General features: G+C 40.0%; 1 protein-coding gene across 4 annotated transcripts in view; it reads left to right on the top strand.

Annotated features, from left to right (window-relative positions):
- Positions 1-2243: 2243 nt before the first annotated feature.
- OtopLa (Otopetrin-like a) overlaps positions 2244-25413 on the top strand; it is a 131141-nt gene continuing 107971 nt past the window's right edge. For all 4 annotated transcript variants that reach the window (XM_065235234.1, XM_065235232.1, XM_065235233.1 and 1 more), the window contains exon 1: positions 2244-2716. The gene's annotated coding sequence lies outside the window, so the exon portion shown is untranslated. The remainder of the gene's footprint in view (positions 2717-25413) is intronic.

Raw genomic sequence — 25413 nt, 5'->3', positions numbered from 1 at the left:
GATTTCCCCTTTACTAAATTTTTCTGATATTCATGGAACTTTCAGCTCTGAAGTTCGCAGAACTGTTTCAAATTTAACGAAACTTCCCTAAAGATCGCTGAACTTCCCTGATTATTTATGAGCTTCCTTAAATTTCTAGTTATTGGAACTGCCCCTATGACCTCTTTTAATTGTTACGGGATGGCTGGACGTTTATTAGTAGAAAGTATAAGCCGATTTACGTTTGGTAACCGTGATTGTCAATTTATCAAAGTTACAAAGCGGGCGGAACTTGAAATTGAACTCATTACCTCCTGCTCGCTGTGGCAGATCACTGATCCCTGGGGGGCCCCTGTTTCCTTCTGAAAACTCCTAGATTTGGCGTTTCCGATAGCAACACGGAAATCACGCTCAGTGAGGAAATTCCGAACGAAGTGTACTATGTGTCCCTTAAGTCCCCAGCTGACGAGTTTGGCAAGTCCAGGTCCTGTTAAATGCCTTGGAGATGTCTAGAAAGACCATTTCGGTGTGGTGTCCCTGGTCGAAGGCTTCTTTCAGCACGTCTCCCAGAGTGGCGAAATAAGTAGAGGTGCCGAATCCTTGCCGAAAGGCGTGTTGTCGATGGTCGAGCAAATTGCTGTTCTCCAGGAATGTCTTGAGCGTGCGGTTCACCATCCGCTCGAAGACCTTACTCATGCAGGAAGTGAGTGCGATGGGCCGGAATTTCGTCGTGTCCTTCGTGGTTTCATTCGACTTCGGTATTGGGATGACTAGGCTCTAGCTCCATGATGCTGGATAGGAGTCGGTGGTCCAGAGTTTGTTGAAGAGGTCAAGCATCAGCACTTGCCCTTCGATCGGTAGGTGTGTTAGTAGGGGGTACCCGAGTTCGTCTGGACCCGCCGATTTGCCCTTGCTTTTTCATAGCACATTTGAGGCATTTTTTTCAAATTGAAATTGTTATACATCCATGTCATATTTAAGAGCGAAGACTTATTCTGGATGAAGACATCAAATTATCGATGCTGTATGTTTGCAGCTATATTTTACTCATATGAGCGCATAGCAATTTAGAATGGCGTCCCTTATGCATGTTGTAGCCTGGATTAGATGAGCGAATGTAGAGCAAAATGCCTGCGTCCAAAAATCATTTTGAGGAGCTGGTTACTCATAGAGTAACTATGAGTAACCACCATGACAGACATGACATACTGAAAATAATCCAATATTTTCGTCAACAAATTAGGTTACTGTTAAAAACTTCAATAGCTGAAACAGTCATTTTAAGATTTATAAATTTATGTGTATTTGAAAGCTTATCAAAAATGTAAACTTTCTGAAATGTACACAATGGACACTTAAGAGTTGACCAACATCGTAAAATATAATCTTTTCCTAAATTTTTTGAAATTTTGGCATGAAATTTTTGAAAATTACTTCGGTTTTTATATATTTTCTGAAAGAGCTTCGTTTTCTGAGCACAGCGATATTTTTTTCGAACCCACACACTTTCATCTCGATTTTTAAATCAAGATTTAAAACAAAATAATAACTTCACTGTTTGAAACGACAAACTGACAGCTCGGTCCCATACAAAGTGACACCGAGGGGCGCAAATAAGGTGATTTTTGCTAATGTAATCGTACTTATTTAAAATAGTTCCAGTGTACCAAAATTGATGAAATTTTGGGTTAGGGCTCCATTTTTAATGCAGATTACGAATATGCATTTACCCTTAAAGAACCCAATTGAATAGAATTTTGAATAACGAATTTCGACTTTTCCCATTAAAAATCGAATCATGCAAACGCAACGACATCTACATCTGCACAACTGCAACAGAATTTCCCACAATCAATCAGCTCCCACATCGCATTCAGAATCACTTGGTCGCCTAATTAAAAAAAAATCCACCAACAAAAGAACTGTTTGTCTCACCCGGTTCTCTGTTAGCACCCCCGCCACGATCAATCTCCTCCCTAGCAGGCAATGAGAGAGACAGATCACCCAACCGCACTCTCATTTCCCCCTTGCACTACTCGCTGCGAATGAAAACAAACAGGTAGCAGGGCAGCGAGCGGCAGTAGCACGACCCCTCTCCGGGTATGAAAAACTACACTGTGTGCAAGTCGAGCAAGTAGGCTGCTGGTGGTGCACCAACTCCAGACTAATTCATCATTATTTTGCGGTTGAGAACGACTTGTATTCGAACTCGTTGGGCCTCGACTCGATTCCAGACCAACAGTCGCAGTTGGAACTTGGCCGGGAACGGGTGTCGTACCAATTTCGGGACGTCGCGTGGTTGCGTTGTTTTGGAGTTTTGAATTTTGAACTTTGATCAGCGCTCTCGGATTGGGAGGTGATTTGTGATGCTTGAAGAAGAGGTTTCTGTGAAGTGGAGCAAGATGGTTTCATAAGGGGTTGCTTCAAGTGAGGGTGTCGGTAGCAGCGTGGGACTGACAAGTGCGTTCTAGAACGCTACCAGTTTTTTTTCTGGGTACATTCAAGCGTGACAAGAATTATATACAACTGATGGGTTGTTCGAAAGACGGACGCAAGGAGGGAAGCGATCGGCTTAATTACAGTGATTGTGCTTGAATAGTGGAAGCGAACGTATGTGAGAGAGTGACTGGCAGTAGTGTTCTTCAAAACTAAATTCTACCGAAGCAAGTGTCAGTTCGAAGCAGTACAAGTTCCTGCCCTGAACAAGCTTCAACGGATTATTGGAACGGAAAAATGGGTAGGAATCGAATTTCATATCACGTCAGTTTTGGCCACTTGCCACCTCAAAATTCGGAAAGTATCACATTGAAAGCACTTCAAAAGCAGCGACTTCTATCCGGATTAGTCTTTCAGACGACGAAAAGTAGAACGTTGGAACTGTGCCAAAATGGCTGAAGGTCTAGACATTGTTGTGCCGATAGGTTTCCTATTGACGAAAAGTGTCGAAAAGTAAGAGTTTTTCCGTGTAGCCGACTTGTAATAGTATCTACGTTTTGGATGCTTCTCATTCCACCTGTCATGACACCCAACAGGCTAAGAATAGAGAGCACTCGTGTGCCTTCAATGGGACGTTCACGCTTTAGGCGAAGGAGAATAACAAACGGATCAAAGTGAGAAAACTCCCGCATGCTAACGAAGTTAATCACCATCGTTTACGTGCTGCAAGCTGCCAGCCCCAGGCACCACCCCCCGGGTCCCTTTCGCGACAGCTAGGTTAGGGTATCGGATTAGTATTTACGGTATTTTTTTTTCGGGAAACTATACGTGTAATTAGGTTACGGTTGGAAGTGATACAAAGCAACAGAATTTGGCCTGGATTGTATCAGTGGGAGGGTATCGGATCGATTGGTCGAATGAAGAAACTATTGGTTTAATCGATCGATTTTGATTTTCATCTCCTTGGTGAGATGTTCAGTCACGAGGAAAATATGTATAGTAAGAAGCTTACTTTACGATGTGAACAGGGCTAATTAATTTTGAAAAATATACTCTGAAAGAGGAACTTATCGATCACATTCACCCCAATGATAAATCAAGATTTAAATTATTAATTTTTGACACCGATCCAGATTCTCTAAAATCTCTAAGGTTAACTTTTAATACACCATTCGGCAGCCACCGAGAGAGGATACAACTTAGAAAGCACGCAGTCATTCTCTCTCGAATAGTAGAGAATGTCAAGGTGTATTCAGTGATGCAGGTGGATGAAGAGCAACAGACCAACAATGGAAATAGGCGGAACAACAAAACGTAACTTAAATTTCTACAGAATCAAAACACACCTACGCAAACTAACAATGCCATTTGATAAAGGAAGTTTGCTCTTTGCTAAATATTCTGTTCATTGCTGCTTTAGGATCTGCTGTTGACGTTGAAAACCGTCCTCAAATACCTACTTCTATCTTGTTTAACGAAGCCAGTTCAATTTAGAAAAATCTGACACTATTTCGTCACAACATTTTTTTAATTTACACCCCAGTATAGTTCACAAAGACGTAGTGTTACGTCACAAACACGGCCCTTTTATAATGTCGGTTATTTTTTTTAATAAAAAAAAATGCAAAGTTTCTTAGAAAAATTTCATTGAAATCTGAGAGGGTGCCGTCAACCATTTGTCGATTTGGCGTGAAATTTGTCATTTATAGAACGTTTGATCATAATCACACAAGCACTCCTGAGTAATATTGCATGAATTGTAAATAGTAGATAGAGTTTCTTTCTATCGACATCTTATACCCCGTACAGACTACGAGGCTTATTACGGATGTCACTTCACGGTGGAAACTTGTCACTTGTCGTCATGGTGAAGTGATTCCCATTTGATTTGTACGGCAATCACGGCTCTTATTCTGAGTATCACTTCCTTATCACCGTGTAGTGACAGCCGTAATAAGGCCCTGTGGCTTATACCATGTTAAAGGATTTCCAGTGAATACTAGATGTATGAGTGCTCATTACAAGACAGCCTACACGCTATTTTGAGGCTACTCAGTGACTAGGTAGATGGCACTCATTTTTGCATGATGTATGGAGTTGTCAAAAAATGAGTAAACTGGCATAGCTCCAATGAGTGGAATCAACCCAGATTCTGGGTAAATGGTTCTGATATATATTTTTTCCCTAAGTTCAAAGTGGCGCACTTTGAAGCTCTGAACAGGCTAAAATAAGTTTTTAGAAGTGAAGCAATGAAAATGGAGCAGCTACGAAATAGTCTGGATGGCGAAAGCTATCAGCAGGTAGTTGGTGAGGTATACAACTTTAACAAATAGTTTGTTGGTTTCAATAAATACAGAATTATCATTTTCAAAATGATTTTTTAATATCCTTCCTGGACGAAATAATTTAGTTATAAAGCATTTATGGGGCATACATTTGTTTCTATCGAAATGGGTAAGGTTTACTCAGTTGACAAATGTCATCATCTGAGTAACCGTTACCCAGTTTCTCCATATTAGAGTAAAAGCATGATAACTCATTTATGGGTAACTTCCCTCTTGGCTGGACTTTGACTTAGGACTACGTCTGTGATTTATACACGGGGGTACACTTTGTGAAAACCGAGAATCGAACATTTAACAAAATTATGAAAGATTTTGAACGCTAATAACTCAGCTGCATAAATATTTTTAAAAAATTATCCCCGATTGCCTGCGAAAAGCGATTTCCCAAGCACAGATTTCAATGTTGAATTCCATCCGGTCTCATCAAACGATGTTTATTTAATCACCGCGTGGTGAAGGGTGATGTTCTCCATTACACAACGAAAGGCTGCCTGCAAGTAGTGAGCTGCAGCCCACATGAACATGCATAGAAGGAGGGAGAAGCCGCACCGCTATTGATCAGAATCGTGAGTAGCTGTGGACGCGTCATGCTAAAGAGTATAAACAGGGAGAACCCCTCTCAAATTCCTATTCCTACGCAAAACACAAGCTCCTGCTGTGCAGTTAACAAATAATATTTATTATATAAGACCACTTTGTCCTACGTCACCGTTGCGTACAACCCCATAAGGCTGTCCCTTGAAGTTTTTGACTCAAAAATGAGTAGCCTCAAAATAGCGTGTATATTACATGATATAAGCCGGTTCAAACATTACATTACGCTCAAAGAAGAGGGGGTGGACCAGAATTTACATTTACAATTTACAATTGCAAATTGTTACTAAGGAAGGGGGTTGTTACGTAAAGTTGATAAAATTGAAAATATAGGCATAGAGAGATGAAAGTTTATAACTTTACATGTTCAAGCAGAACGATGCGCAACCAAGTGGTACTCGATTATGACGGCTGGGTTTGGGGAAAACGTTTATTTCATTAAAATAGTGATAAGATTATCACTTTTTATTTGTGCATTTTCCAAAAGTTTACTATGGCAAATTGAAAATGTTTCAATTTCAGCAGATTTACAGAGCTATTTCCTTGCGATTGGTTTATTTGGATTTCAATTTTCTCTATAAATGACAAAGCTATAAGCATTCAAAACCTAACACCTTTTAGTGACGGTCGCAATTTTAGATTTAAGATTCACCCCCTGTGCCTTCCCGTAAATCGTAGTCCACACATCAAAAAACATACCATCCAAGACGATGATGCCATCCAGGAGACGTAACACTCTGTAGTGATTGATGACGATTTTTTTCTTGATTTGTTTTCCGTCGATCTTGTTTTCCGTGCTGAACACCAATGCTACCGACGCCAGGGATGCAGCTTCCACACCTGGACCCTACCTATCGATCTATCAACTCATGAACCGGGGATCAACGAAGGAAGGCGTGACCAGAGATGTTATGCCGCAGAACATCCCGGCGGCGCCGACTGGGATTGAACCCAGGCCTGAGGGTTGAGAGGTAATCACGCTTACCGCTACTACACTGACACCGCCGATCCGGCAGGTATGATAACATATGATCATGCGACAACAAAGGCATTTGGATCTTTAACGTCGTGTAAGAAGATTATTTTGAAGATGCTGGACTGCGGATTGATGATCAAGGATCACGCTTCTCATCGCCAGCATAATCTCACGCGTTTGTGATATCGAACTTATTAGTGGACTTGAGGGAGAGTAGTTTGGACTGGTCGGCAGATCGCTGGGTCTCGTTGAAGAGTACGCAGGAGAGGCGCCACCTGACAATACAGGACTGTTCCACTGATAAGGGGGATATGCTCTTTAAATTACCTAGATGGAACATTCCTAGCAGCACGCTTGTCACAAATCGGTTGTGGCAACTTCTATACAACTTATATCAGTCATAAACAAGTTGCTGCAACTTATTGTGACGGAAATGTGCTACTCGGGATTGATGCCAGGCTCTTCAAGCTCTCCCGGATCATCAGAGCGCCGCCATTTACCGTCAATTATAAAGCAGCTCCCACTTATTAATCGAACAGGTTTGCATTTGTCAAGTGGTGCCTCTCTTGTGTACTGTTCAACGAGTCCCAGCGATTTGCCAACCAGTTCAAAACAGTCACCTTTAAGTCACAAGTCCACACCCTTAAATCAATCACTAACAATCCAACAAGATGTTCGGAGATCTTCCGACTAGAAGTAAAGCGTACTTCCTAAGAGAAGTTCAGAGATCTTCCGACAAGCAGCAGCAACGAGAAGATAAAGGAATTTTCGACAACAAGCTCAGAGAACTTTCGATGAGATCGTATGAGAACTTCCACTAAGAAGTTCAAAGTACTTTTGAATAAAATTTTATCAGAACTTCCCTGAAGTTTCACAGAATTTACCTGAAGTTCATAGAAATTTATTAAAGTTCCGACGAGAAATTCAGAGTATTTCCGTCGAGAAGTTTAAAGGTCTTCCGACGACAAGTTCACAGAACTTCTTGGAAGTTCAATGGAAAAGTTTAGAGTACTTTCGACGAAACATTCAGAGTACTTCCGACGACAAGTTCAGAGATCTTCTAAAGTGAAGTTGTGATAAGTTAACAGAACTTCATTTATGTTCCATGAAGTTCCGACAAGAAGTTCACAGAACTTCCGATAAGAAGTAAACACAACTTGTGACGAAAATTTCCCAGAACTTCTCTTAAGTTCACAGAACTTCATTAAAATTTCCCGTAGTTCCAAAGAAAAGTTCAGAGTACTGCCGACGACAGGTTCTGAAAACTTCCGTTGAGAAATTCCAAGACTTTCTGACAACAAGTTCTGATAACTTGTGACGAGGCATTCAGAGATTTTCCGTACTTCTGACAGGATGTTCATAATACGATCAGAGAACGTCCAAGGTTCACAAAGCTTCCGAAGAGAAGTTCAGAGATCTGTCAAGGAGAGATTCAGAGCACTTCCGAGGAGAAGATAGATTCGATGGACAGATTGATAGATTGAGCAGAGAAATTCTGTTGGAAAACTATTAGATCGATGGAATAACATTTGAATTCTCGGACTAAGAAACTTTGTGAACATTACACGAGAATATATTTTAAGGATAGAGATTTCTACATTTTTAAACTTTGCGAGATTTCTGACTTTTTAATAGATCTCAGAATTAAAAAAAAAAATCAAGGTTCTTGGATGAATCGGCACCGGTGGTGTAGTGGTAAGCGTGATTACCTCTCACCCAGCAGGCCTTGGTTCAATCCCAGTTGGCACCGCCGGGATGTTCTTAGGCATGACATCTCCTTCGGAAGGAAAGTAAAGCCGTTGGTCCCCGGTTCATGAGTTGATGGGTCGATAGGTAGGGTCCAGGTGTGGGAGCTGCCTTCCTGGCGTCGGAAGCATTGGTGATCAGCACGGAAAACAAGATCGCCCGCTTTCTGAGTACAACGAAGTTATTTTCGAACCCATGGACTTTCGTCTAGATTTTTAAATCAAGATTTAAATCATGACTGTATTGTTTGACACTTAACTAACCCACTGACAGCTCGCTCCGAAGCAAATTCTCACCAAGGGTCACTAAGATGGTGATTTTTGCTAATCAATGGGATTTAAAATAGTTTCAAAGTACCAAAATTATTGGAATTTTTTATTTCGTTTGCATTTTAGAGGCAGATTACGAATATGCATTTACCTAAATACCCCTTAAGAACGCAATAATAGAGGAATTCTGAGGATAATTCTGGACAAGTTCTGCGGAGTGCAATCAATGGAATTTGACAAGGAATTTCAGGTCATTTTGAGAAGTATTTTAAGAAAATTTCAAAGAAAACTAAAAGTGAATCCTAAGCAAATTTAGAAGAGACTAATGTGGATACTGTGAGTAGAATTCCATGGATCTCTAAAACAAGTCAGAAAAAATTTCAGGGAGCATTCTAAGGGAATTCGGTGGAGAATTCAAAAAGAGTTAACCCTACTGATGAGATTAGATCAGTTTGCGTTGCGTTGACGTTAATTTGTCATTAATCCATAGATTTAGCTGTAACCTTAACGCAACTCGTCAGATCCGGATCTAATGTGGGTGGCTGAGTTTACGTTTAAATTTACCTCAAATATTTTTGTTTCGACGGTAAATTTTTCTGCTTGTAGAAACGTACCATAATCACCGACAAACTGACATGAATGATCTTACACATTTCTGATAAAAGCATAACACTGACATCTGCCGTCGTGTTCGCGGAAAATATTTATCCTAGCCACGAACACGCGTACAAAATTTATGAGTAGACACGGTCAAATTATGTTTACCTAGGTAAAACATTTCTATGGTTTTGGCAAACGGGAGCCCAAGAAACATTGAAAGTTTTATCGAGGTTTTATAGTATTCTACAAGTCTGCATCATGATCTACAGAACCCTCATAAACCCCAAATTGTAACTTGGGATCGCTGCACATTTGAATCGGCCGTTATGGATTATCGATCAAGATTTAAGTTTAAGTTTCATGTTGGTTTGTCGATATCATCATAACAAGATACACACACTCGAAAATAATTTTGTTTATTTTATGTTAAGTTTCAGGAACCAATTGGTAAAAATCTGTACTCAATCTGTATTAAGTTTCAAAAACCTGAATAATGTAGGGGAAATGAATGTAATGTCGGCCTATACGACCCACGGAAGAACGTCCCGATTCTGCATTCGATTTATTTCGGATACAGCTTTGTTACTTCGGATGTTATTCATCACCCGTACTAGCTGATGATTGCACTATGGTCCGAATCGACAATTTAGCAGGAAAAAATTGTTTTCTCAGTTGTTGTTCATTTTAGATGCTAAGTTTCATGAGAGAAGTTGTTTGTTATCATACCATGCTTCTTTTGAGCAAAAATCTGGTTAGGGTGGTCCTCGTTTAAATCCAAATTCAAGTTCTAACTTTTTTGTTTCAGGTTATAGGTAGTTAAATTGCTGTGCAAAGTTGTACAAAATATGATTTTAGACAACTTTGCTGAACACACCATTTATCTATCTCTTAAGTTGACTGTTTTAAAGCATTTATAAAGTATTTAATTAGGGTGTCCCTAAAAAAGCAGTTTTCTTTTTTGAACCATTTTCTTTTAGAAAATGATCTTCAAAAGACTTGTAGAACAAATATTGGTGCACGTTCTTGCTCAACAAAGCATGTTGATAAGTCTTAACGTTAAAACATTATAGACTATTTTGCACAAAAAACCAAGTGGCGTTAAAATGCTTATATCACATGGAGTTGGATCGCTAAAATTTTTCTTGTGGTATCATCTGAAACGCCATACTTAAAGAAATATTTGAGGAAAAAACTGCGAGGACAACTTTCTTTAAATTTGAATAAATCAATTTTAAAAATTCCCTAAAAAAACTTGAAAATTACCTGTAACTCAAAAATGTCTAAACATAACAACATATTGTCTTCATAAAAATTGTAGGTTTTGACTAGATCTTAAAGTCTTCTTTGCACAACTTTTTTGTAGAATGTAAAGTAAAAGAGATAGAATTAATTATGTTTTTTTTTTGTGTGAGACACCCTATATCGAGTATACACGGATATAAATCTCCTTATACCTTTTTGCAAATTTCCATTGCTGATTATTCATAAAATGTATAAGTCAACTAATAAGCAGACGCCTTGCAAAAAGTTAATAAAGATCATTTGTCAAATGAAATGTATATGCGGGCACACATACCATTTATGCATTCTAATAGAACCTATGTGGTTTGTCTTATGGAATGTATAAGGCTGATGCTTTGGCAAAAATGTATAAGTGAAACACATGAATTAAATAATTGATTTTCGTTTCGTGTAAATTATCATGGGGAACAACCTTTAAGTAAACTGTCATTGTACGGATTGACTCTGAAAGCTTTAAATGTAACGAAGCATATATATTTACGAAACAAATATTATATTCTCGAGGCATATTTCACAAAAATAAAGAAACAAGCGTAATAACACTTAACGAAGTACCAGATGTTGAGCATTTTCTGGCAAAACCAATGTACTATTTCTTGTTCTTTTGTTAGTCAAGGATACCACCAATGTTGGATCCTTACCGGGTTTGGGGATTGTTATGATTTTTGCTACTTTCTAGATGCTTGGAAAGTATTGCAGTTCCAAGCATCTGTTGAATATAGTGGTTAGAAGAGACTGCACTTTCATGCTGAGTCTCTTTAAGATCAAATTGAATATACCGTCAAACCCGAAAGCCTTCATGTTCTTGGTGCATTTCAGCGCTGAGCAAATATGTTGTACTGTAATCATATCCGCCGGAGGCACGACACAAGGGGAGGCATCAAGGTTTTGAACGCATTGCGCAACCTGATCATCGAGCGGACTTTGGATAGTCGAGCCAAGCAAATGCGATGAAGCGACATGTTTGCCGATCGCATTTGCTTTCTCCTGTGGGGTGATTAAAAGCCGATCGTCATCATTTTCGACTCTGGTGGAATGGGTTTGGGATGAGTTTTCAGGACCTTGGCTACCTTCCAGAATGGTCCGGAGCGGTCGTCCAGATTCTGGACAACACGCCCGAAACTTTCATTTCGGAGTGAGTCCATTCTGGAAACAATCTGTCTGTTCAGATCGGCCATTTCACGTTTTTTGCCCAGATCTCCAGTCCTCTGAAACTGGCGTCTACGAACATTTCTCAGGCGAATCAAAAGTTGGGTGTGGGAATCAATGGCAATAAACTTACCCCTCACAGGAACTTGTCGGACGCACGCCTCGTCAGCCACGGTTATGGCTTGGTGGAGTCCCTCCAACGCTCGGTCGATGTCCTCCACGGTGTCAAGCGGCGGGTTGTCGATGATGTACCTGTCTACCACGCGTCCAAACTGGGCCCAGTTTACGCGATGGTAGTTCTTGCGCAGGCTTGAAGCAGGAGCCACGTTGCAGCTCAGTTCAGCCACCACCGGTTGGTGGTCGGAGCTGAGTTCGTTCAAGGCTACCGGCTTGGACAAGCCGTAATTTGCCAGGAACAGGTCTAGCGTCGATGAGTTGCCCGCCGGTGAGATGAATGTTGGTTCATCCGAAAACCAAACGGAGTACAGCCCATGCTGTGAGTGGTCGAACAGGAGACGACCGTTCTGGTTCTGCTGGTAGTTCCACCAGGCCTCATGGCGAGCATTCAGATCTCCTCAAACTACGAAGCGGGAACCGGTACGGGTGATGGTGGACAGGTCCTTCTTAAATTTAGCCGCTAGTCCACTGCTGGCGGCACACTGTCGAGGGCAGTAGACGGCGATGAACTGGACGTATCCAGTCAACGACTCCACCTCCACACCAAGGGCCTCGATGATAGAGGTGCGGATATGAGACAGAGTGTGGTATTTTATTCCTTTCTTGACGACGACCGCAACACCACCCCCCCTGGAGCTGGTGCGATCAAGCCGGATAATGTTGTGGTCAGGCAACCAGAAGCTGTCGCCGGACTTTAGATGGGTCTCGGTTAGAAGGCCCACGTCGATGCTGTGCTTGCGGAGGAAGTCGGCAAGCTCAATCTTTTTTGCTCTTACAGAGCAAGCATTCCAGGTGACGATAGTTAGCGGTTTAGACGCCATACTGGATGATGAACTTACCGAGCACTTGGATCTGTTCGGGCTTATTGCGGCACTTACGAAGAGCACCGGACATGTTGACGAAGATTTCCATCAGTTCATCCGCTGAGAACAGATCGGGGTTGTTGTTTTGCGCTGTTGGTTGTCTCCAGAATCCAGGGGGGATGGAAAGCTTTAGCCAGCAGAATCACCGGAAGTTGCTTGAGCGGTATGCACCCGCGAATTTGCTTGCTTTTGCTGAGGAGCACGAAGAGGCGGAAAATCCTCCGTCCTGAATGCTGGGGTTTTGTCCTTCTTGCGTCCTGGTTGATTGTTGCTTGACGCCTGCTTTCGGATGCGTTTGAAGTCCTCGCGTTTGGAGCACTGTCTGTCGGAACCTTGATGTGCACCACCACAGTTGGCGCATTTTAACGCCACGGCTCCATCCGCAGGGCAGTTGGAAGTGGCGTGTTCTTGAGCGCAGTTGCTGCTGCGTGGCTTGATGTTGCAGTTGCGGGTACCGTGACCAAAATTGAGGCACCGCGTTACGTCACGATGACCGCCACGGTATGGCTCCCATCGTACGATGATGGAGTAGATCGATCGGATGGCTTGCAGCGCATTGAGAGCCACCGTCCCTTTCTGGAAGTGCACCAGGAAGAGGCCATCCGGGTACGTCTTCACGTTTTCGTCTCTCCTTGTCATTCGGAATACAGCGATTGGGGCTAGCTTGTACCGGTTGATTTCAGCTTCGACCATCTTGGGGTCGAAATTTGGTAGACCCCTGATGACTACCTTGAAGGGATTCTCACCGGGGCACAGTGGTCGGAAATGCCAATTTGGTGAACTTAATTGTTTTGTGGTCAAACCGTTGACTTAATCCAAAAACTGTCTTCAGAAGAATTGTTTACAAAAACATTGCGCATATTATTACGATTTTCAATATTTGTCATGGCATACTATGAAAAAATTAAGAAAAATAACTTTTTTTGCAAAAGAGATAGAAGGGTAATTTCTTGAGCAAAGTTGTAGTACTTACAAAAATATGAAACTTTGTTGAAGACATCAAATTTGTATGACGAATACTTGTGAAGATATGAAGCGATTTTGATGGAAACCCCCTTAAATTCAGTTTTTTATGTATAACTTTTTTATAAATGTTTTTTTAAGTAAACAATGTTGTAAATAAATGTAAACAACATACAAATACATATTTTTGCTGAATACAGTATGTGGCTAAAATCATTCCTTTCAATGTTATAGTACTTTTTTTATTTATTTTTCTTTAATTTCAGCTGCATATAGGGGAGAAGGTGGCAAACTGGGACACAGCACCAAGTGTTCTTTTTAAAGCTTAGACTCTGTACTACAAAGTAGTGAAGGTTTGGTTAGCGCCAATTCATAAGTGAGTGAATAGGGTCACGTTGAATGTTCACGTGTTTGGCCTTTTTCTATATAAACATAACCCTGTCTCCTCATTTATGAACGGTAAATTACGGATTATAGAAACAGATATTATCAAACTCATCCGTGACCAACAAGGAAATTTTCTGTATGTGTCCATTTAAGTGTGTATGTGAGGAAGAGTATGTAGGTTATTGTGGATTAAAAATGGTTTTTGAATTTACTTTCACTTTCATTTATCCGCGCGAGTCAAGAAGAACATAATTATCTTGCTGTTAGGTAGTTTTATCTGTAGTTTAACAATAATAATTTTTCTGAGAATTTAACATGATTACATGATTCACTTTTCATCTGTTTCCTCTTCGCTGTCTGAAAAATATAACGTAAATTGTGCATCTTCGGAAAACTCTTTGTCCTTCTTCTGAGATTTTACACGCAAACCAGCAATAGGTGGATCTGAAGAAACTAATATTCGCCGCATGAGATCACCGTTTACTGTAGTTCGTGATGATTTTCGAGTGTGATCTAGTCTGAACCTTTTCAGTACTTTATTTAGCGACTTTTGTGCCTCTTCAGATACAAAGACGTTTACTACCACTCGAACTTAGAAATAAAACAGAATTTAGTTGGTCCAGTTTTGTGAAATCGCTGTTATAAAGTCACGCCAAAACTACTTGACAACGTGGTCTGTCCGATAGGAACATTGAAATGGAGAATTATGTCTGAACCGTGCATTAAAATCTTAGGGACCGTGGCGGGCAAGTAAAACCAAGGGTATAGGGTTACTAACAACTGAGTTTTTTCTAGACAATAGTTCTTGAACTTAGATGCATTGATTTCTCGTCCGGAAGACAATACAAGCAAAAAAGTTGAGCAACGTTCTATCACCTGCAGGTCGACACCCAAAATCTCTGCAGGAACTGCTGCATTCACAAAAAAACGTCGTGCAGTATTCCCACGTTGCCGCGTGGCATATCAACAAGAAGTCCCAATTCTTGTTTGAAGCGTTGTCGGATAAGCTGCTTGCGGACTTTAACTTTTTCGGCATCAGGTCCAGTACATCTCCATTTTTTGACTTCTATTTTGTAGCCCAAGTGTAAAAATTATTTGAAAAATGTGTAACAATTTGTCAAATTTTGAATGGATTGAACAACGTTATATTACATTTTTATTATTTGATTTTTGCATGGAGAACTGATAATCCAAACTGAAATACTTCTCCATCGATTGGTCGCAAAAGAACATTTTGAATATTATTCATTTGAGTGGGTGTAGTCTTGCAGATATTACATCGCTGTGCTGATTTGGTGGTCGTAACAGCATTAACAACTTTGCCATCAATCATGGTCATATGTAGCCTATATTCGACTCGGATGCGACGACCATTGATTTCGAATTCTGATGGGCGAAAATTTTGGAACTTATTATCTACATGCTCTTTTTCTATGAGGGTAGCTTCAGTTGTCTTACTAACCAACTGAATTCGCACGGGTCGGCAGTATGTTGTTGAGGATGGTATAGGGTTTTGCACCACCGCTTTAATTTCACTCTTTTCTAACGAAAATATATATTGACAACTGTAGTACACTAAGCACACAAAGTGCTTGTCTTAGAAAATTTTTTGTTAATGCATACATACAGAAAATTTCCTTGTTGTTCACGGATGAGTTTGATAATATCTGTTTCTATAATCCGTAATTTACCGTTCATAAATGAGGAGACAGGGTTATTTTTATATAGAAAAAGGCCAAACACGTGAATATTCAACGTGACCCTATTCACTCACTTATGAATTGGCGCTAACCAAACCTTCACTACTTTGTAGTACAGAGTCTAAGCTTTAAAAAGAGCACTTGGTGCTGTGTCCCGGTTTGCCACCTTCTCCCCTATATGCAGCTGAAATTAAGGAAAAATATATGTAAAAAGTACTCTAACTTTGAAAGGGATGATTTAAGCGACAAACTGTCTTCAGCAAAAATATGTATTTGTATGTTGTTTACATTTATTTACAACATTGTTTACTTAAAAAACGTTTATAAAAAAAGTTATACATAAAAAACTGAATTTAAGGGGGTTTCCATCAAAAACGCTTCATATCTTCACAAGTATTCGTCATACAAATTTGATGCCTTCAACAAAGTTTCATATTTTTGTAAGTACTACAACTTTGCTCAAAAAATAACCCTTCTATCTCTTTTGCAAAAAAAGTTATTTTTCTTAACTTTTTCATAGTGTGCCATGACAAATATTGAAAATCGTAATAATATGCGCAATGTTTTTGTAAACAATTCTTCTGAAGACAGTTTTTGGATTAAGTCAACGGTTTGATCACAAAACAATTAAGTTCACTAAATTGGCATCTCCGACCACTGTGCGGGGGTGTCGTGCGTGAAGAATTCTGCCTTGGAATCCTTCAGATATTTCACGGCCACTTCGTACTCCGCTTTTGTTCGCAGCATCACCTTGGTGCCGATCCTGCCGAGCTTAAACTCAGCTGCAACGCCCAGCGATGAGAGATCGTCAATCAGCGTGTTGAGTGGTACTTGCTTCACCACCAGTGGAGGAAGCTTGATTTTCATCGCACTCGGGCCGGCAGCATTCTCGGTTTCGACGGCGTCGCCGAAATCACCGATGTCGCTGGCGTTCGTCGCGGTAACATCGTCGCGTCCGCTCGTACCATCAGACTGTCCTTGATTCTTCTTCCTCTTTTTCGTCCGCTTCACCGGGACTGCGTTGGTATTCCCAACATCGGTGGGAAGAGTAGCGTACCTATTTGAGGTAGGTACCGAGCTACCCTCACCACTGTTTTTCTTCTCCGCTTGGTCACGAAGTCTGCTCCGGAGCGCTGTCTTCCCATCACGCGATGCGACCGACACTACTGACGACTCAACGTGCAGTATATCTGCGAACGTTTGTAACGAACTATAGGTTAATCGAACCACTCGACAGAGCGAGCAAAGACCGAACTGTACTGCTTGACGTTCAAGCAAAGAATGATGAGAAGAGGTAGGAAAGTAGCGCTGTTTTATATCTTTTCAGGTTCAAGCAGAATGATGTGCAATCAAGTGGTATTCGTTTATGATGACTGGGTTTGGAGAAAACGTTTAGTTCATGAAACAGTGATAAAATTATCATTTGCACATTTTTCAAAAGTCTTTTGATTAAAAATTGGCAAAGTATTTATTTCAGCAGATTCGTTAAGTGATATCCTATCGATTGGCGTTTTTTGGATTTTAATTTCATCTATAAATGACAAAGTTACAAGCGTTCAAAACCTAACACTATTTCACCACACATATTTTTTGATTTGTACCCCAGTATACTCGACAAAGACGTAGTTTTACGTCAAAATCTTCCGGATAATGAGGAAAATCGACGAAAACTTTACTCATTTTAGGAGTAGTACCAATAGACTGGGTGAATCCAATAATTACTTTTTCTCATATTTGGGATTTTTCCTGGACAAACCTGGAAAAATATGAGGCAAATCTACGCATCGCTGAACTCAAATTTGGGTCGTTCTCATTCGCTGGGTATCCGAGCTAAAAATTGAGGATAAAACGAAATGGTACTTCGCAAAAGCGAGGATAATTCAAGATTGGCGTATTATCCTCGATGGAGGTTACCGCTATAAATCTATTTGTTCGCAGCTCACTCCCATATAATGCTCCACCGTGGGGATTGATTTGTAAACAACCTAATTGGAGAGTATAACTCAATGAAAATTCAGATTATACGGTAAAAAAAAACATCATTTTCATGTAAAGTGATTTGCTGTTGAATTTGCACTACTTGCTAAACTTTGCAGTTCGATGTGCAGATCCTTTGGAAGAGATCTTTTAGAAGCACGATGAAATCAATAGCAAATCACTTAATTTTAAATTGTATTGCACCTCGTTGTTGATGTGCTGTGCTTTGAACTCAAAATATCAACCATACTGTTATTAACAATGTATCACTTTAAGTTTAACTAATTTATCTAATTTATAAATAAATATATTGCCTTGAGAATACTGCAGTCCAAGTTATATGTTATTCAGAATGTGACCATAGAACATGTATCATATAACTACCCAGATCACATGTCTCCAAGTGATATTGAACAACATTGCAAGGCTTATAGTAGAAGCAAGGCGAGACATTCAGCAATAAATTTGATAAGTTTGACAATGTTTTGTAATAGAGGTTCTATTATACACTATTATTGAATACCGCATCAATTTCATAATACTCACGCTCTAGAATGCAAATTATTTCGGGTGGAAATGAAGAATTATCGCTTCTCTCACTTGACTTAATTTGTTGTTGACATGTCATCTTCGCGAGTAATGTTTAGGATGTGCGTTTTTGACATTTGCTTCCAAAAACAAAACTATGAAAATGAATGAAAACAGTGGTACCAATTCAAATGATGATCATTTTGATTTACAGTACATATTTTTCAACGACAATTCACTTTGTTTCAAAACGCAAATCACTTGAAAATCAATGATAAATCACTTCGATTCGTAGTGCCACATGACAGACTGAGTCAAGTGCAAGAGCATTTGGATTAGATGTCACAATTTTTTACCGTGTACTTTAATAATTTTGCTTAATATTTTTTTTTTTATAAAATTTACTTCCCTTGGACAAACTACAAAGACAGCTTATTTGCACGAAGATAGGGAATATGTTTATGAAATACTTCAAAAAACAGACTCAATGTAGTAAAAATCTGTTTGAAATGATTGCAAATACCTTCAGATACGATGTCAATATTTACACTGATGGATGTATTACAAAATAAATAACATAGGGTTAATGTCCCTAATATTGGGCCCATGCATACTCTTCAACGGATAGCATGTTTCACTAGCAACTAAAAATAAAAATTTGTATTGTCCAGATGACGCATTATTGAAGAACAGGAGATCTTAATCGAACCATATGGGCCAACATTAGAGCCATTTCCTCTACATCAACATTTTTCCATATCCCTTCTTCTTTTCAACGTGCAGTTATCTGACCACCAGTATATATAAAGCAATTCACATGCAACAAAAGAAAAGAAAAGCGCGCATTTACTGTATTGTAAACGCAGCGGAGCGAAAAGACATTTACATGGTAATCTAAACCATGGATTCCGTGTATTTAGTACCAACTTGAAGTTGCGGGGGCAAATCGAGTTTATTATCATAACAATTAAGTCTACACTTGATTTCGGTATGACTTCGGTAGCCATGAGCCGGGCGTCAAAGTCTTTGTCCAGAGACAAGTCCGGCTCGGATGAAGTGTTTATGGGCCGGGTGAACGAGTGGATGAATAAATGAATGAATGAAGCTTGTACTCGCGCGACTGCCGATGCCAAATGAATAAATAATTAAGCTGCGCGGTTGTTGACGTTGGCTTGCCAGCTATGATGGAACCGAAAATAGTTGGCCCATTTTTGGTTTGAATGGGTTTGTGAATAACGATATGCAGTGTTGTTTTGGTTGAGGAAATGATTATCGTTTGGGTGATGATAATTATGATCGCTCAGTGGAATACAAAATTGTTATGGACGTTATAGAGCATTGCATCAACAGACGATGCAATCTGGTAGTGAATCGGGTAATGCGTACAAGAACGTGTTAGGAGATTATCGATTACAAAAAAATCACTGTAGATTAACATTATAACTATCACTAGTATTAACCAAGCTTGCAAGGTTTCATATTTTCTTTTTCTTAAAACGTGTTTATTTCTGGTTGTTTGTTGTTTTACATATTACATAATATTTTATAAATGATCGTATATCTTAAGAGATGTATTAGATATAGGTTAAGAGAAATGTTAGTTCGTTTACATCTAAATCGTCCCTAGCTCCATCCTGTACATATTTGAGATTTTCAAGAAATATTTTTGCAGCTTTTCTCCTTTCTTTTGTCCTTAAAACAGTCAACTCCGGAAATTTAAACTGATTGAATCCTGTGTTTCTAGTTTGAGTTCTGTTGAATAATTTTAGTTGTGTTAGAGAATACTACCAACAATTTTGCACTTTTTTGCAACCAGCATACCTGTGTTCTATATCCTCAACCTCTTGAGGACAATAAACACACATTTTACTGCCCGCTCTACCAAAGAGGAATTGTTGTTCCGCACATGAGATTTTCTCATTCACACCATGAAACTTGGTATTCTGATGAAATCTTCCTATCATATTTCCATGAAATGATGATGATGAAATCTTCCTATCTATATCCATATTTTGCCCCAGTTGTATTGTGAAAACTTCACCATTATGTGTGGTTTTGGTAGTCGAGCTATATAGTTGCTGTACAAGCTAATTGATGATGGGTTTTCTTTTAAATTTTCGTGTAAGTATGGTAGTTCTAAACATACATTTTTTAAGTAAAGAGAATTTAGTGTTATTTATTTTATGTTCGGTGGATTCATTAAATTATCAGTAAATGTGTGAAAAAATGGTGCGATTGCCTTCAATCTAATATATCTATTAATTAATAATGCCTTACATTTGTGCTCAAGCGAAATCAATCCCAATCCTCCCAATCTTTTTGGGAGGCAAAGTTGATCAAAAGCGACCCTGTATGAAATTCGATGCCACAAAAAGTTTCCATACATGTTTTTAATTTTTGCAATAGATTTCTAATCAATTGGAACAGTTGAGGCTACATACCAAATTTTTGACGATGCATATATGTGTTCAAATATACAACTTTTTGTATTAGATTTAAATTTCGAAATTGATTGTTCCATAAAACAAATCATAGGTTTTAAAGTAATCCTTCCCAATTCAACTCAATCATTGATTTACTGTGATTTTGATATCATATACCTAAAATTTTTATCTTTTCTTCTAAACGAATCCATTCTGGCACATCCAAAAAAACTACACTATGGGTATTTTCGGAAAAATCAATTTCCGACGCCATTTTGAAATCCACGATGGCAGAACTCGGGTTATGAAAAAGTGTGGAATACCCTACAATATGGGTATTTTCGGAACGGGGACGACATGTAGATGCCGAAAATCGATGTCCGATGCCATTTTGGAATCCAAGATGGCGGCGATTGGTTTACAAAAACCTGTGAAATACCTTACAATGTGGATATTTTCGGAACGGCCTCTATGCGCCCTCTACTACGTTTCCATTTGAAAATCATAAGAATAACAGACTGAGATAGTCCAAACAGTTTTGGAAATCCCATATCAAGGTTTGTTTTAATGTTCTTGCAACAACGTTTGATAATTTTAAGTTCGCCGTTTGTTCGCGTTCGTTTTGATGTCGGACTTTGCTCAGGAAGCCATATTTATCCTCATGGACCCCGTCTAAGGACGCTGGATCTGTCAGCAGGCTGATTGAACCACGGAAGTCATCGTCGAAGCAGCAACCACTTCGATCTCTAAGACCAGCCCCAACCGCGGCAGTGGTGGACACCCGAAGCGAAAACCGCCGTCAAAGCCAGACGCAAGTCCTTTCGAACGGCAAAGATATTCCCCTCTAATAACCTCGATCGGGAGGAGGCCAGGCATCTAGGTGGACCGAGACTCCTTAACAGTATCAACTCCAGCCAACCGGCTTCTGAATTGTGGAGGAAAGTAAGTGGATATATCAAGGGATAGCCCTAAAGATCGGCAATTCAACAACACCCGAGTCTGGCACGGTTGCCGACCAGCTCGGCACATATTTTCAATTCCTGTCAGCGATAGATGGTTATTCGGTGGAATTCCGTCGAAAACACAATGCGTCCAACGACTCCATCGCCAACATCACTATCCCTGACGACGATATGGATTCTGCCATCAACCAACCTTTTAGCCTCAGAGAACTCGCCTTTGCCCTAGAGCTAAAGGGAAAGATCAAGTTGCTTGAGCTCATGAATAAGGAGTGGCTGAACGATTCCCTTCCGATGCTTGGTCGTACCCATCGCCCGATCTCCCTCACGGGCTGCAGCTCTAAAATAATGAAGAGAATGATAAACCGTCGCCTCACTAATTTCTTCAACGATCGTAACACACTAGACCACCGACAACACGCCTTTCGACCAGGACACGGGCCAAACACATACTTCGGGACACGATGTCAAACTTTCCACGATGCCATTGAAAACAATCAACACCTGGAGCTGGCGTCTTTGAACAAAGACGAGAGTGAAAGTTGCATTTTATGATAACGTAACAGGCAGCTGTGTTTTCCTTATCAGAAGACGGTACTTTCAATATTGAACACAATTTTAGTTTATATGTCCGCAAAGTAGGGGAAGAAGATCAAACGTTTGGTTTCGAATAAGTATGTGTTACATCAATTGAAAATTAAGGGGATTCAGTTACTCAACTTCAAGATCAAAGCAAAAGCTCGTATACAGGAGCTCAACCTGTTAAATGTTTTGATAGTACGTAACGATGTTACAAGTACACAAACAATAAAACAAAATCACCAAGGGATAAAACAGTGTTCACTCGGCTGTCGACAAAAGCAGGCCACTCTCGATGTGTGCTACGCGATCGTCTGTTTTCTCGGCAGCAACCATTGTGTGGTCCTTCTCATTGTTCTTCATCAGCAGTTCTTTCGATCGATGCGTCGTCGACTTTGGAAAGCAACCGTTTCGTGATGAGTGTGTGAGTGCTGACCACGTTTTGCGTCCATTGCTGCAATGGACGCGCTCTGACCCTTGTTGGCGTACAACAATTTGCCATACAATGAAACTACTGGAAGCGGCTCCAGTTCTGATGGAGGAGGCTTTTTGGATAGCGGAAGATAAAGTGTTTATTGTGTTGTACCTTTTGACTATAGTTTTAAGATGTATTGTATAGTGACCAAGAATCCTCGGCTCTGTAAAGTTAATTCGGTTGAGCCTTATCAAATAAATTAATAAACCAAGGGATACAAATAATTAAATGCATGTAATACTTTCTCCGTGTAGCAAACTCGCGTTCCGCGTCTCTGGTCCCTTCTCGTTGCAATTCCACAGTAGAGGCTTAATTTAGATCTTGTAATCTGTGCGTTTGAAAACGGATACACACGAAAAACGACGAAGAATAACGATCTCGGGAATCGTCGGAATATTTGAGGTAAAGGCCCATGAGTTTTGCAATAGGCGATCTCTCAGGCCCAGACCGCGGAAAAGTCAGGATCGAAAAGTTCGGTAGGCTGATAAAACTCTAGTGCAAGCCAATAGTAGTGAAATTGTGCGACATAGTTAGTGCCAAGGAAAAACGAGTACCGTGCTATTGCACGTAATGCTAGAAATTTTAAAGAACGATTTCCAGTGCACATAGTTAAGCTTTTTAAAAAACGTGCCTTAGAAGTAATTCCGTACAGTATTGTACCTTGTGTGTACGGTTGCCATAACTTCCTTTGAGTGAAGGTGCACCCCTAAGGCGCCACGGGGTCCGTTCTAATCGTTAGCCACATATAACGGGCGTCTTCGGCCGATGAGGCATACAACATAGCCAGTCCTAACCTCGCACTCTCATTGACGAGAATCATCAACGTGGTCCGGGTATCCCAACCGTCCGTCGCATCGCTTTATTCACCACACGCGGTTTTGCACACTTTCCGCCAGGTGAAGACCCTAGCGTTGAGCTCACCATTCGCCATTCTAGTAACGCCCTGTTGCGGCTAGTCGCTGGCAGATAGCCAAGTAGTCAAGTTCGAAGTATTACACGTTTGAATTTCGTCGGCAAGTGCACTTGCAGGAGGTCACGTGCACAACGTAGGACGACGAGGGAAGAGGATAAGGATCAGGGAGTTCAGGAACAGGATTAAAAGGATCAGGAAAGAGGAAGAAAACAAGTAAGACCGAACCAAATTGTACAATTATACTAACCCTACTATAAAAACACTTTCGAGTCGATAGATAATATACAAACGAATGTCTTTCCTTTGAAAAATGTTTCGCCTAATAAACATCAGGATCTTTAGTTAGTGTGTTCGCATTCTTGACGAGTCTTAAGTTTGGTGGAGAGATATCGTTTGTTGCAGTTTTCGGTTTCGGGACGAGTAGAATAGGCTCTGGGTAGGCAAACCTTCAAAGGAAACCTACCCACCCTGGAAGTTGAACTGGTTTGGTAGGTCCATTCGTCGTTGGTGTTTGGGTGTAGAAGTTTCGGCCGTGGGTTAAGGCAACAGTTAAGGACTCGCCCTGAGGTCTCGCAGCCGGGTACGGGATTCTTTGTCGAGAAACGTGCTCCTTCGCGGCAAGATAAAGCTTGCCTGGCGCTTAAGCGGAGGTTGTATTACATCCGAGATTTAACCCTCCCATGTCAATTTACTAGTAAGCATCATAGTTAAGCGTCGAACGTGTGCATTTGTTAAACATTAATTTGAATTTGTTAGATCTTAATTTGAATTTTCTACCTCGAGTTGAAGAACCTTATCCAGCGTCCCAAGCTGTACCAATGGTGACGCATTACCTCTAACTGCTTTCATGCTTTTAGATAAGCATTGTAAGTCCCTCCTACAAGAAGAATTATGTCATGGAACGGCTTGCTATGCCCCGCATTCATCAGCAAAAAATTCGGGATATTATAATTAAGGCGCAGTATAGCAAGCCGTTCCATAGCATACTTCTCCAAGTAGGATGAACTCACAATGCTAATCTAAAAGCATAAATAGAGGTACAGATTGATAATTTCAGTGCTTGGTACCGAAATCTGTAATCTGTGATAGGGAAATCCTTTTTTCCCTCCACAGAAACAGCCCGTTTTCTAATGAAAAATAATAGATATGCGTTGACAATGTTTACTCAATCGGTAGCTATTACGAAATTTGGCATCAAATAGGTGCAAAATTGTGGACCCCCTCTTATTGTGTGTGCTATTATTTAGCGTTCTGAAGAAAGCCCTACCTTAACTACCTTTAAAATTTACTCAAAACCCTTTACAGGATTTCCCTTTGGCTTGATTTCCCTTCATAGAGATTATATCAGATTTTTTTTTAAATCAGTTCTCTCTGGCAGTGTAGCAGTCTAGAAATTGTCTGCAGATCAATGCAAAAAAGCATGAACTACAACCTTAGATATTCTTCGACGCTTCCGTCCATAATTCTATTTAAAATTGACTTTAATTCTATTTGAAATGCATCTCTGAATGGTCTTAAAATTTTGCTTTTTCTGAAAAATTTCTTGAAATTAGTTTCGTGATGCCCTTGGAATTCCCTTTAAATTATTCCCAGAATCCTTTTGGAATTATGCAGAAAACTACCAGTTTGGTGGATGGTTTGCTCTACATAGTGACCAACCCGGTGTCTGATAGACGTAGTGATCGGCGTTTCGTTTATTGGACGAAAGGTAAATGCCTCAAATACCACAGCCAATGCCAAATGGACTGAAGCAATGTATCCTCACTTCACAAGTGACTAAAGTCACTTCAAATCTCGGAGTAACCCCCACTATCACCTAAAACCGGAGCATTTTCGATTGATAGGGAAACGTAAATAGTAATAAGAAAGAGAAACAGTCTCGTTGTACATTATGAATGTTAATACAATTTTACTTTAAAACACTGGGTTTATGAAAAAAATCCTTTTGTTGAATACTTGCACACCTCCCCAGGAAAAAATAGACAGCATTGAATTTAATTTAAATTGAAATTTCAACCTTTAAATTTAAAATAATACTTCATTAATAATTCAACATAATTACAATGCAACTCT

The sequence above is a fragment of the Ochlerotatus camptorhynchus genome, unplaced genomic scaffold, assembly GCF_037179485.1.
Source record: "Ochlerotatus camptorhynchus isolate MF236.1 unplaced genomic scaffold, CSIRO-AGI_Acam_v1.1 ptg000467l, whole genome shotgun sequence".
In the NCBI taxonomy this organism is placed as follows: Eukaryota; Metazoa; Arthropoda; class Insecta; order Diptera; family Culicidae; genus Ochlerotatus; species Ochlerotatus camptorhynchus.
Note: the sequence above shows the minus strand (reverse complement) of the source record. Positions and strands in the feature narration are given on the sequence as shown.